The 10,381-nt window shown below is 40.2% G+C and overlaps 1 pseudogene; it reads left to right on the top strand.

The window, feature by feature from the left end:
• Positions 1–2,892: 2,892 nt before the first annotated feature.
• LOC139965112 (U2 spliceosomal RNA) lies at positions 2,893–2,967 on the top strand (annotated as a pseudogene).
• Positions 2,968–10,381: the final 7,414 nt, after the last annotated feature.

Genomic DNA, 10,381 nt, shown 5'->3' on the forward strand with positions numbered 1-10,381 from the left:
TTCTATAACGATTCATGAAGCTGTAGGCCTGCCTGTACTAAATGTCAACTTTTATCATCAACCCCTCTGTGTCCACATGCACTTTGTATACATATCGCAGGTCCGGATATTTCCCACAAATAAAGCCTAAACTCGAGACCATTTGACGTATTTCCTGAATTAGTTAGAAATTTCTAGTTAAGTTTGTGGTTTGCGATCTACAGACCATGAACTTTAAGATCCTGGGAATTCCAACGCATACATTGTTCCTCCCAATAGTTTCCTGTATTACTCATTTCTTAAAGAGCTTAAGTTGAAATTTTACTAATCCGAGGTGGGTTATTGCACTTTTTACGAGGAGCCGTACAGCCTCCTTGTTTTGGTATGTATTTAAGCCATTTTTTTAATTAAATAATTTTTAAACTTTTCTCAAGCGTAATTTATACATATAATTACGCATACAGTGGAATTTCGACCTTCCTTACCGGTTCGAACCTCTGGATATACAATCGACGTCCATAGCCTAGTGGTTAGGGTGTCCGCATATAAAGCGGGAGGCCCGGGTTCGAATCCCGGTGGAGGCTGGAAGTTTTTTAAATGTTCTGGATTTTCCAACTCACTGCAATTTCAATTATATATATATAGATATATATATATATAATTGACTTAAGACTTGTAATTATTTATCAAACGTTTACTAGTTATATGTCAAGGTGGACTAATCTAGACTAATCACCACCACCACCACCACCACCACCACCACCACCACCACCATCATCATCATCATCATCATCATCATCATCATCATCATCATCATCATCATCATCATCATCATCATCATCATCATCATCATCATCATCATCATCATCATCATCATCATCATCATCATCATCATCATCATCATCATTATAGAAGTTAAATCATGAATAAACATACACTTTACCAGGACTGTCAGCCAAACAGAGTATACCGAAACTTATTGGTATATTAGCCCAATGAAAGGAACATAGAATTGCTCCCATTTAAAAGACACATTGCATACATAATTCGTTGACACCAGTTCGAATCTCACCGCTGTCTTCAATATATAAGCCTGCATGGTGGGATGTGTGACATAAATACAAAAAAATACAACACACGAAAACGTGGCAGACGTTTTGAGAGTTTTAACAAATCAAAATGTATCAACCATAAATTGTTCCAGTGGATAATAACTAAAACTCATTACGATTTTCATTTATATATATTCATTTGCCTTTGTCGTTTACCTCCATTGCATTAACATAAAGTCTGTTCAAAGTATCTCTTTCGAGATACGGCTTTAGGAATCACAAATGATTTCGAGTTGGTTAGCATCCTGTTTGATCTCTAGAGTAAGGCAAAATATGTCACCAAAAACAGAACTAGTATTGTTCGATACAGGTGACAAACGCCTACAGTGGAATTACGACCTTCCTTACCGGTTTCGAACCTCTGGACATACAATCAGCGTCCATAGCCTAGTGGTTAGGGTGTCCGCGTACAGAGCGGAAGGCCCGGGTTCGAATCCCCGTGGAGGCTGGAAGTTTTTTTTCACTGTTCTTGATTTTCCAACTCATTACGATTTTCATTTATATATATATATATATAAATATATATATATATATATATATATATATATATATATATATATATATTATATACATTAGTGAGAGAGGAAATATGGAAACTTCAAAATGGGATTGTCGGTGTAATGGGTAGGGTGAGGCGCACGCCCTGCCGAAATCATCGTATATAATAGGGATCAGCGCTGTAATTATGTCACTGTTCCTCTTTCTCTTCCCGGTTTCTTGCCGTTTTTTCTACTCCTTCCTTTTCTCCTTTTTCTCTCTTTCTTCTTTTTCTTTTCCCTTCCTTCCTCCCCTTCTTTCCCCTCTTTTTTCCCTTTTTCCTTCTCTCTTTTTTCTCTCCTCTTTTCCTTACCCGGGGGGCGCGCGCCCCCAACGCCCCCCCTGGGTACGCGCCTGATGAGCGCTTTTATCTGAAGTAGGCCTAATGTCAAAACCCTTGAATTTACACATATCGCCACGCGTATATAGTTACATAGTAGGCCAGCTGTCAGTAGGCCTATGGAACTATTTCTAAGATTGTCGATGATTGCATATATAGGTATGCACAAGGCAAGAAAACTTCACATCAGAACCTTGTCGATATTTAATGCAACAGTTATTCAAATCTGTCCGTCCAACGAGGGGCGGATCATTTACAGGCTCGGAAGCGGTGCGCCGCCGTATCCGCGGCAACGTCGATGTTCTGAAGACGCCGTTTGCCACTTAATCGCGAAATATCGCCAGATGCGCCGCCTGTTTCAGTGTCACAGCGTCGTCGGTTAGATCGCTGCGTCGGGCAGCAATGCATGCCCCAGTCTGCCCTGCTTATAATCAGGGCCGAAGCCTGTGGAGGGGAGGGGGGAGGCTGCCCCCTCCGAGATCTTCATTTCCTAAATGAAAGTAATAGTCTTATATGATAGTGTGATTGCCTGGACAGTATCCGCTATTTCAGTTAGTTTAGCGAAATGTTCATATATTTTTTTTTCATGTCATTAATTGTATAGTGTGAAACCTCAAGATTCTAGGCACGTTTTATACGAATGGCGTTCGAAAAGAACACAAGGTTTATTTTAACCGTTCATCACGTATATATATGGACGATCGCTGATGCAATGACCGCGCGTTCATTTTGGTTTCCATGAGTTTTGTTTGAATAACAATAATGTAGAGAGCTCCTCAGATTTAACCTGCGTGAACAGTATAGTAGTTCAATGGGAATTCTAAGGTCCATTAATACAATTATCACGACCATGTGTTTTTACCTATAGGCCTATCAGTTTTATGTTAGCCCTATATCAGTGCCCCAATGTTTTCACTTAGAATATTCGCTTCTCGGCCTTTTGGCTAAGATCATGTGTAGTATATGTTCCCTTTCGAGGAGAATGGTTATACACACACCGACGATGATCACACAGTCACAGTCTCGATGCAAGGGGACTGATGTTGAGAGCGGATCAGTCGTTCGGTAGTTTGGTTTTCGTGCCCAGGTTCTTTTCCTGGGCGACTTTTTCTTAAAAAGTATGTTTTAATATTAAGGCACTGTGCAAGACTATACCAGGGCCGCTTTTAACATACTAACTAGACGGGCCCCTACACTACCCACACACTCAGCTCACCACCCCCCCCCCCTGTGGGTCCCTTTTGGGCATATAAAACAAATACTGATAACACAAACCTAACAGTACATCTAAATTCTCCATATGGCTTCCCCTCAGCATATATGCTACGGCTATCATCAGAATGCCCTCATTGTGTGCTTCTAACTTCAGTTATACTTGTGTAAAACAGTGAATAAAGCAGAGCTTATAAAGTAACGTAAAGTTCTATTTTCCTCCTACAAAGTGATTTTACCGAATAAAAGTTTCTTTAATTAACCTCTTTTTTTATGGGAAGTGTAAATTTCTAAAACATGAGATCTCAAACTAAAGAATGTTTAGATGCAACTTACAAGGCATGGGAAGTGCCATTTCTGGCCATCTGGAGGCAAATATTTCTAGGCGCTCCGCTTAAATAGTTTCATGATGGTCCCATTGGGAAATGGAGCACCCACTAAACATTTCTTTTAAAAGGCCCTGGTATATATGCACATTAAAAGCATCGCTTTGTAACATTTGGGCGATACATATTACATAATACAGGGTTCTGCCCAGGGTGGATTGAGTGCCGGCAGGACTATCTAAGCGGAGAGCCACCATCGGTTGGCGCGGAGCGTACAAGAAAATTTTGGGTTTTGGAAACCTCCCAGATGGCCGGAAACGGCCCTTCCCGTGTATTCTGAGCCACATGTAGACAGCTTTGAAATGAGATCTCACGTCTGGAATTTTTCATAATTAATGAAAAAAGTTAGGACAAATATCTGGAGCACCAGAGTACAGACCAGCCGGTGGTGCCTATTAAATAAATCATTCAGGCTGAGATGATAATTTTAGATGGACAGTGAGTGAGAGTCCACTCCCAAATAAAGACGAATCATAATGAATTATGTATTCTCTCTCATTTATTCAACATCGGGCTTATGATATCGGTCCATTGAAAGGATATCACATAATTACAGCAGTAATTACTGAGTAGAGGAACTCAGAAAAAATGGTTGTCTTCTTTTTATCTCTTCTCGCCGGAACTGACTTAATTTACGACAGTTATGATATACACACTGAGCGACTAACGCTGCTTCTCATGTATCGAGTAGTGAATACAAAATCTGAGTGTAATTTCATGTACAAATAAACAGTAAACTAGTGAATAACTCCGATCAACTGCGCGATATCATGCAGTGAACCTTCGAACAGCGTTTATTACTGCAGTGTTTAACCCTACCCAACTACCACGGTACATGTGCTGCGAATTGACACTGTGATGTGTTGGATATTTTGAACAGTTATGAACTGGATTTCCCCTAGTCTCAAACAGATTGTTTCTGTACGGTCGACCCTCCGGATATGGAGCTGTTTTTTTGGAGTTCCTATCGAAAATAAGTGCCGGTCGGAAAAGTCACTCAGGCAGAATGTGGCGGTCGGTAATTCAGCGTGCTGGTCGGGCCCGACCGGCGCCGACCGGCAGCGGCAGAACCCTGATAATACTATATCCCTGATCACCTCGAAAAGTAGACTTCCTGTTTTCGCACATGTAAACTCAACATTGGAAATCATTCACTGCCCTATTGCTTCCTCTACAAGTTTGGATTCGAAGTCTCTAACTCTTAACAAGCGTCGAGAGCCGTCAAGCCTCGGGGAAAATATGTCACCGGGTGCCCTTCTCGAAGTCTTCATTTTTCCTTGCATAAATATCATCAAAATGAGAATGATCTATAATTTATGCCATTTTCAGCTGCCCCTAACCCCCTGCCTTCCCGTAATACATGTCTCTATGAGTGTCTCCCGTAGGTCTCTGCAGATCTGCACTGTGCATATAGTTGTAGACTCTTGTTATTGTTGACTTTACTTAATAACCGCGTGTACAGTCACTCGCCTCATTCAAAGTGTCAAGTATTTCCTGTTAAGGATGAAAGTACTTTACATGTAATTTGGTTGGGCGCGGTTCCGATTTGAAAACATGAACGGTCAATTACCGGGAAGGTTTTCCGTTGTCAAGGTATTATGTCAGACAACTATACAGTATAACATACTATATGAATTTTCGCTATAGGCGTAATAATATCTACATATAGGGCCTATATATGTCTGTGTATATTGTAGGTCTGATGTATATAAATCAATTAGCGACAGGGTTGGTTAACGTAGAGTGGACTAATTCATACATGGTCTTCGAAAACGAACACATTATTCCGCTATTGTTGGGTTTAAAGAAGAAATATAACGGGAAAGGAAATTTCTGCCATCTTTGCTTTGTTGTAGTTTTACGTACCGCGCACAGCCAGAGCAACAACAGCCGCGGTTGAATCTTCGACATCTTATGAGATATCTAGCTATTTGACAGTCTTCGACATCTACGTATCATCATATAGGATTTCTTTGGAGTTCTAACAATCAGATCGAGACATGCAACTTCAATCGTCATGATAACATCTCACCGTGGTTAAGAACACGAAGTCATTTTAGGAATTAATTCAGAAACCATCCGTTTCAAATGACTATATATAGATACGACTATATATCGACCTGTTCAAACGGCATGTGAACTGTTAGAACGTATGTAGGCCTATACTAATGTGCTTGTCTTCCGACAGTTTGCATATATTAACAGTATAGCCTACGTTTGATTCCTTCTCCACAGCTAGGCCTTGTTAGCCTTATAGGGAAGTTATTCACCATCGGAAAAGCCTACGGGCAACAGTCGCAAAATAGTGTGTGCCCATATATGCACCGAAGCTGGATGTAGGAAACAAAACAGGCCTGGTCTAGTTATTGGGTAGCCTACGTTTATACGATGTAGGGAAACGGCTTTCTTATCTCTCAATTTCACATTTTAATTGCCGCATTGAAACAAATCAAAGTCTGTCAACTTTGGCAAGTTCCGGTCTCTGTCACTTCACTTTTGTACTTAGACCTATAGAAAAATTTTCCTTTCACTGAAACTTATCGCAAACATTGAAAAGTTGTAGCGTGAATATCGCCAATAGGCCTGTCAGTTTCGGTCTAGATTAACTATAGCCTACCCCGATTGAGTGAACCAGCCTTTTATTTATTACATGAGAATATTAATATATAGCTAGCCATGAAAGAAAAGAGTTTACACTATCAGCTATCTTTATAACGGATTTTAACGTATTGTAAAAATGGCTTTTTTTGTCGCGTTAAATAGGTACTTATCAAAAATGAAACGAAAACGAAACTATCATATATGGCAGGCTTAGCAGCTGTACAGTTGTATAACCGTTATTGAAAAGACTGAGCACTTTACTTTCAAAATCACTGTGAAGGTTTATACATTGATTAAATGGCTCAGTCCTTTCACTGAAGGAGACATTATTTGAAAGTGCTCGAACAAAAGATATCGGAAGATGGTTTATACAAGTAAATGGGTAATGAAGGTCTAACATTATTCATTTTATCACTCAAGCCTCTGGACGTCTCACAAGCAACCAAACGAAACAGCAGTAATCGTAATTCATATCCGATAGACTGGCTATTGAAAAGTACGTGAAGCCTAGCCTACGGTATATAGGCTACTCTCGTCTATAGACTATGCTAATATATACTGGCTATCTACATCAGTGGAAATAATGTGAATATTTAAGTTGAGCATACCGTGCATTTGCTATTATGGACATTTCTTTGATATTTCTCAGTGCAGCAAGTCTAATAATCTTCATCGTTGGAATTACGCTATGTGTTAAAAGCAAATATTGGTCAAAGAAACCCGAAGTTGAAATTTATAATCCACCGAGTCTTCTAGAGACTTTAGCTAACAAGACCGACCGCGACCTGACGGCTACTACTAGCCGTCAATACAATCGAAGTGGGACTTCGAAATTCAGTGAGCAGTATTGTAACGTGTCTACCTTTGATATGGTTAAGTCACCGTTAAGGAAATCCATCTCCGAGGGCGATTTGTTAAACTGGGATGAGGACAAATCGTCGAGCGGTAGCAGTGAATCTCTTGAAGAGAGAGGGATCGGTAAACAGATCCATTTTATCCGAAGGATTCCACCTCCTGCTCACAATTTGGTGACCAGATCGTGTGAAATGTTATCCGCCACCGGACTGTACGAGTATGTGGAAGCGGATATACACATGCCGCCAAAACGTTCGACTAAACGTAAGTTCCGTGCTTCTAGGCCTTTACCAAATTTACCAAACGAGCGGAGCAGACGGTCAGCAGGATTATCAATGTCATATTCAGATATCCCGCCATTTGTGAATGTGACTCAGCAATCATCATGTAGACTTACTTCATCAGCCGTTACAGACATTCATCAATCAGTACCACTGCCGCCATTTATTGGCGACGATATATCAAGATCTTGCATTGATCTCCGCATGACCATACATCCATCTCGTGTTAGTATCCACGCTCGTATTGTACCGAATCAATCGATCGAATCCGTTCTTAAAAGTCCCTCTGAGAGTACAATGTTAGATCAAGTACAACGCCATCACATTGCGCAGACGGCAGCAACACCAGAAGACAATTACGAGATTCAACACTCGTACGACTACGATTCCGTAGAATATGTTCGATCATTAATGCCGTATGCTATTGATCCTCACAACGATTATTTCTAACCGGAAGTGTAACTATTTGTTATTCTTATGTCCATGTCCATTTTCTTACCGAGTCTAGTTCGTCGGAGAATAGACTGGATTGAATACAACGCCACTCTGGGCGAAGACAACGCTAACAGAAGATGGTCACGAAATTCCAAAATCAACGCTCATGCGATTACGATTACGCAGAATATTTTCGGTCATTGATGTCGTACGCGATTTATCCTCAACATTGATTATTTCTAAGCGGAAGTGCTATTGTTTACTTCATCGTTAATGTTATATCCATTCCCGTTAGGCTCACGGAGTCTCGGCTCTTGAGAAGTTCTTCGGAGGATAGACTATAGATTTAATCACTAAATGCCGGGCAGACGACAGCAATAGAAGACAATGACTACGGATATTCAATATTCGTACGAGTTTCGTTTCAGCATATAGCATGTTTGATCACTAATTCTATACACCATTAATCATGGTAATGCAAAGATTATTTCTGACCGGAAGTATACATGTTTGTAATACTTATGAGGGGTGGATCTATAGCATTAAAAAGGAGAGAGTGTGGCTATATATGTAGTCATTGAAGTGGTCACCCATTTAGGGGGTCTGAAAGTCCTCCCCTAGACAAAAGCTGAAACTTTAGACTCGAAATGGTGCATATTCCTGTATTTACATTCAAGACTGTGCTAATTACATTCAATTTGTGTATGTGTATGTGTGATTGAAAGGGGGGGGTAGGGGTTGGATGAGGTATGGAGGGGGGGTTCTCAAGAAAGTAATTCAACATTATTATATACGACTGTACTTGTTTACAGAATATTTCCGATCATTAAAGGCATTGAAGACTCGCCCCAAACCGCGTGTCGCCCTCTGAAAAGTTAACTTTCCGTTGCTTGCAAGTGAAGTTTTTTTCTTGTCGCTACAAAATGCAGACAGCAATGAAACATGATACCTTGTTATCTTTTATTTAGACCTGAGATGTCCATCGCTGCTATGTACATTGTGTGTATTGACTGTACACTAGTGTCTAATTACCGACGGGTAGCAAGCTGTGTGTGTATTTTCTGGGATCGATGGTGGTGTCTAACACTTCTGTTACACCTCATTCGAAACTAGGTCAGATTACCGGCATCAGACATTTCTTTGTGCGCGAGTCTTCAATGCCTTTGATGAGTTTTTTTTATAGTCGGGTATTTGTTTGTCATTATTCTTGTAGAATCTATAATGTTTTCGTTTTGGTTGTCAAATCGTAAATAAATCGTATTACATCTATGCGAGAGTCAGGATTCAGGAATACCTCGACGGCGAGGACCTCAGGGAGAGAACTGAAGGCACGGTAGGGTATCATATGCAAAATATTGTTACGTTTTGCGTTAAGGTGGAGTGGAATTAAGGGGGTGGTCTAGACCGTGGAGAAGGCGTGGCCTAGATGGGAGATGGGGCGTGACCACTAGGCTGCACTATACTGTTAACGTTGCTCGTGTAACGCAAGCAAGTTCGGCGGAAGCACTTTTAATCTGGGGGGGGGGGGGCACCGACGTCGAAGGGCACTTTGCAGAAATTCGATTTGACTGATGCCGCCTGATATTTAGTACCCTTTATTACTCTTATTGTATTATCTTATTTGCGTATACACATCACTCCATCAATGCCGCCCCCCCCCCCTCAATCTATGTTTACAAGTTGATGTTTGATTGGCGTAACCATTCAGGTTCTTATACAAAATGCTAATTGCTAAAGTAGGAATCTGCCGAATTAGAGTTTATTTCTTGTTAAGAGCTTAACAACTTTTTCCATTCGAAACAGCTTTGAGTTTGACCCATAGAAATTCATTAATAGTTCTAAATTAGGATTAGATCTCATACTGAAATATCGCTGACTTAATCAGGTGATTAAGAGTACAATTTTTATGTAGAAAAAGGGAACATTTTTAACCTGAGGAAAAGTGGGGGGGGGGGGCATGTGCCCCTGTTCCCCCGGTTCCGCCGCTCTTGAACGCAAGGTTCTTCGGCATCTACTTATGCGGCCATGTAGTAAATATTGGACAAATACCTATATGTACAGAAATTAAACTGTTATATTTTGATAGAAAATTACAAATTATAAGCATAAAAATGTTTTAAGTCATTTTTTCGCATTTTCAATCTTGCTGATGAGTAATACATGTAATGTAATATTGGGGAATCGAGATTTACGAATTAGCCTACGTACGTGTGCATAGTCACTTTCGTTTTTTTTATGCAGAGGTTTGCATGTTAAAACAACATGCAATTCATGTGTCATTTTAACTAATACGAAAGTGTAACTCAAATGAACTCATATAAGGGTGTGGACGGATGTTAAAACTTTAGAGCACAATTAATATCTGGCAAAAAAGTAATACCGCTTGAAGTAGAATCTCAAGAATGATCATACAATAGAAACTAAAAAGGTATCATGACATCACGGAGTTTACAAATGCATGGCAACCCCCCCCCCCCTCACCCCTTCAGACAGCACTTTTAAAGTAAGATGTTTTTCAACGGAGCGGGTTTATTTCGAGCTATCCGGCTTGTGAGAGTTGTTCATCATATAAAGATCTCTGTCATAATAGATAAAGTTAGGATTTGTGTTTCCTTCATCGATATAATACACTAACCCTAATTT

Source organism: Apostichopus japonicus, chromosome 23 (assembly GCF_037975245.1).
Source record: "Apostichopus japonicus isolate 1M-3 chromosome 23, ASM3797524v1, whole genome shotgun sequence".
In the NCBI taxonomy this organism is placed as follows: Eukaryota; Metazoa; Echinodermata; class Holothuroidea; order Aspidochirotida; family Stichopodidae; genus Apostichopus; species Apostichopus japonicus.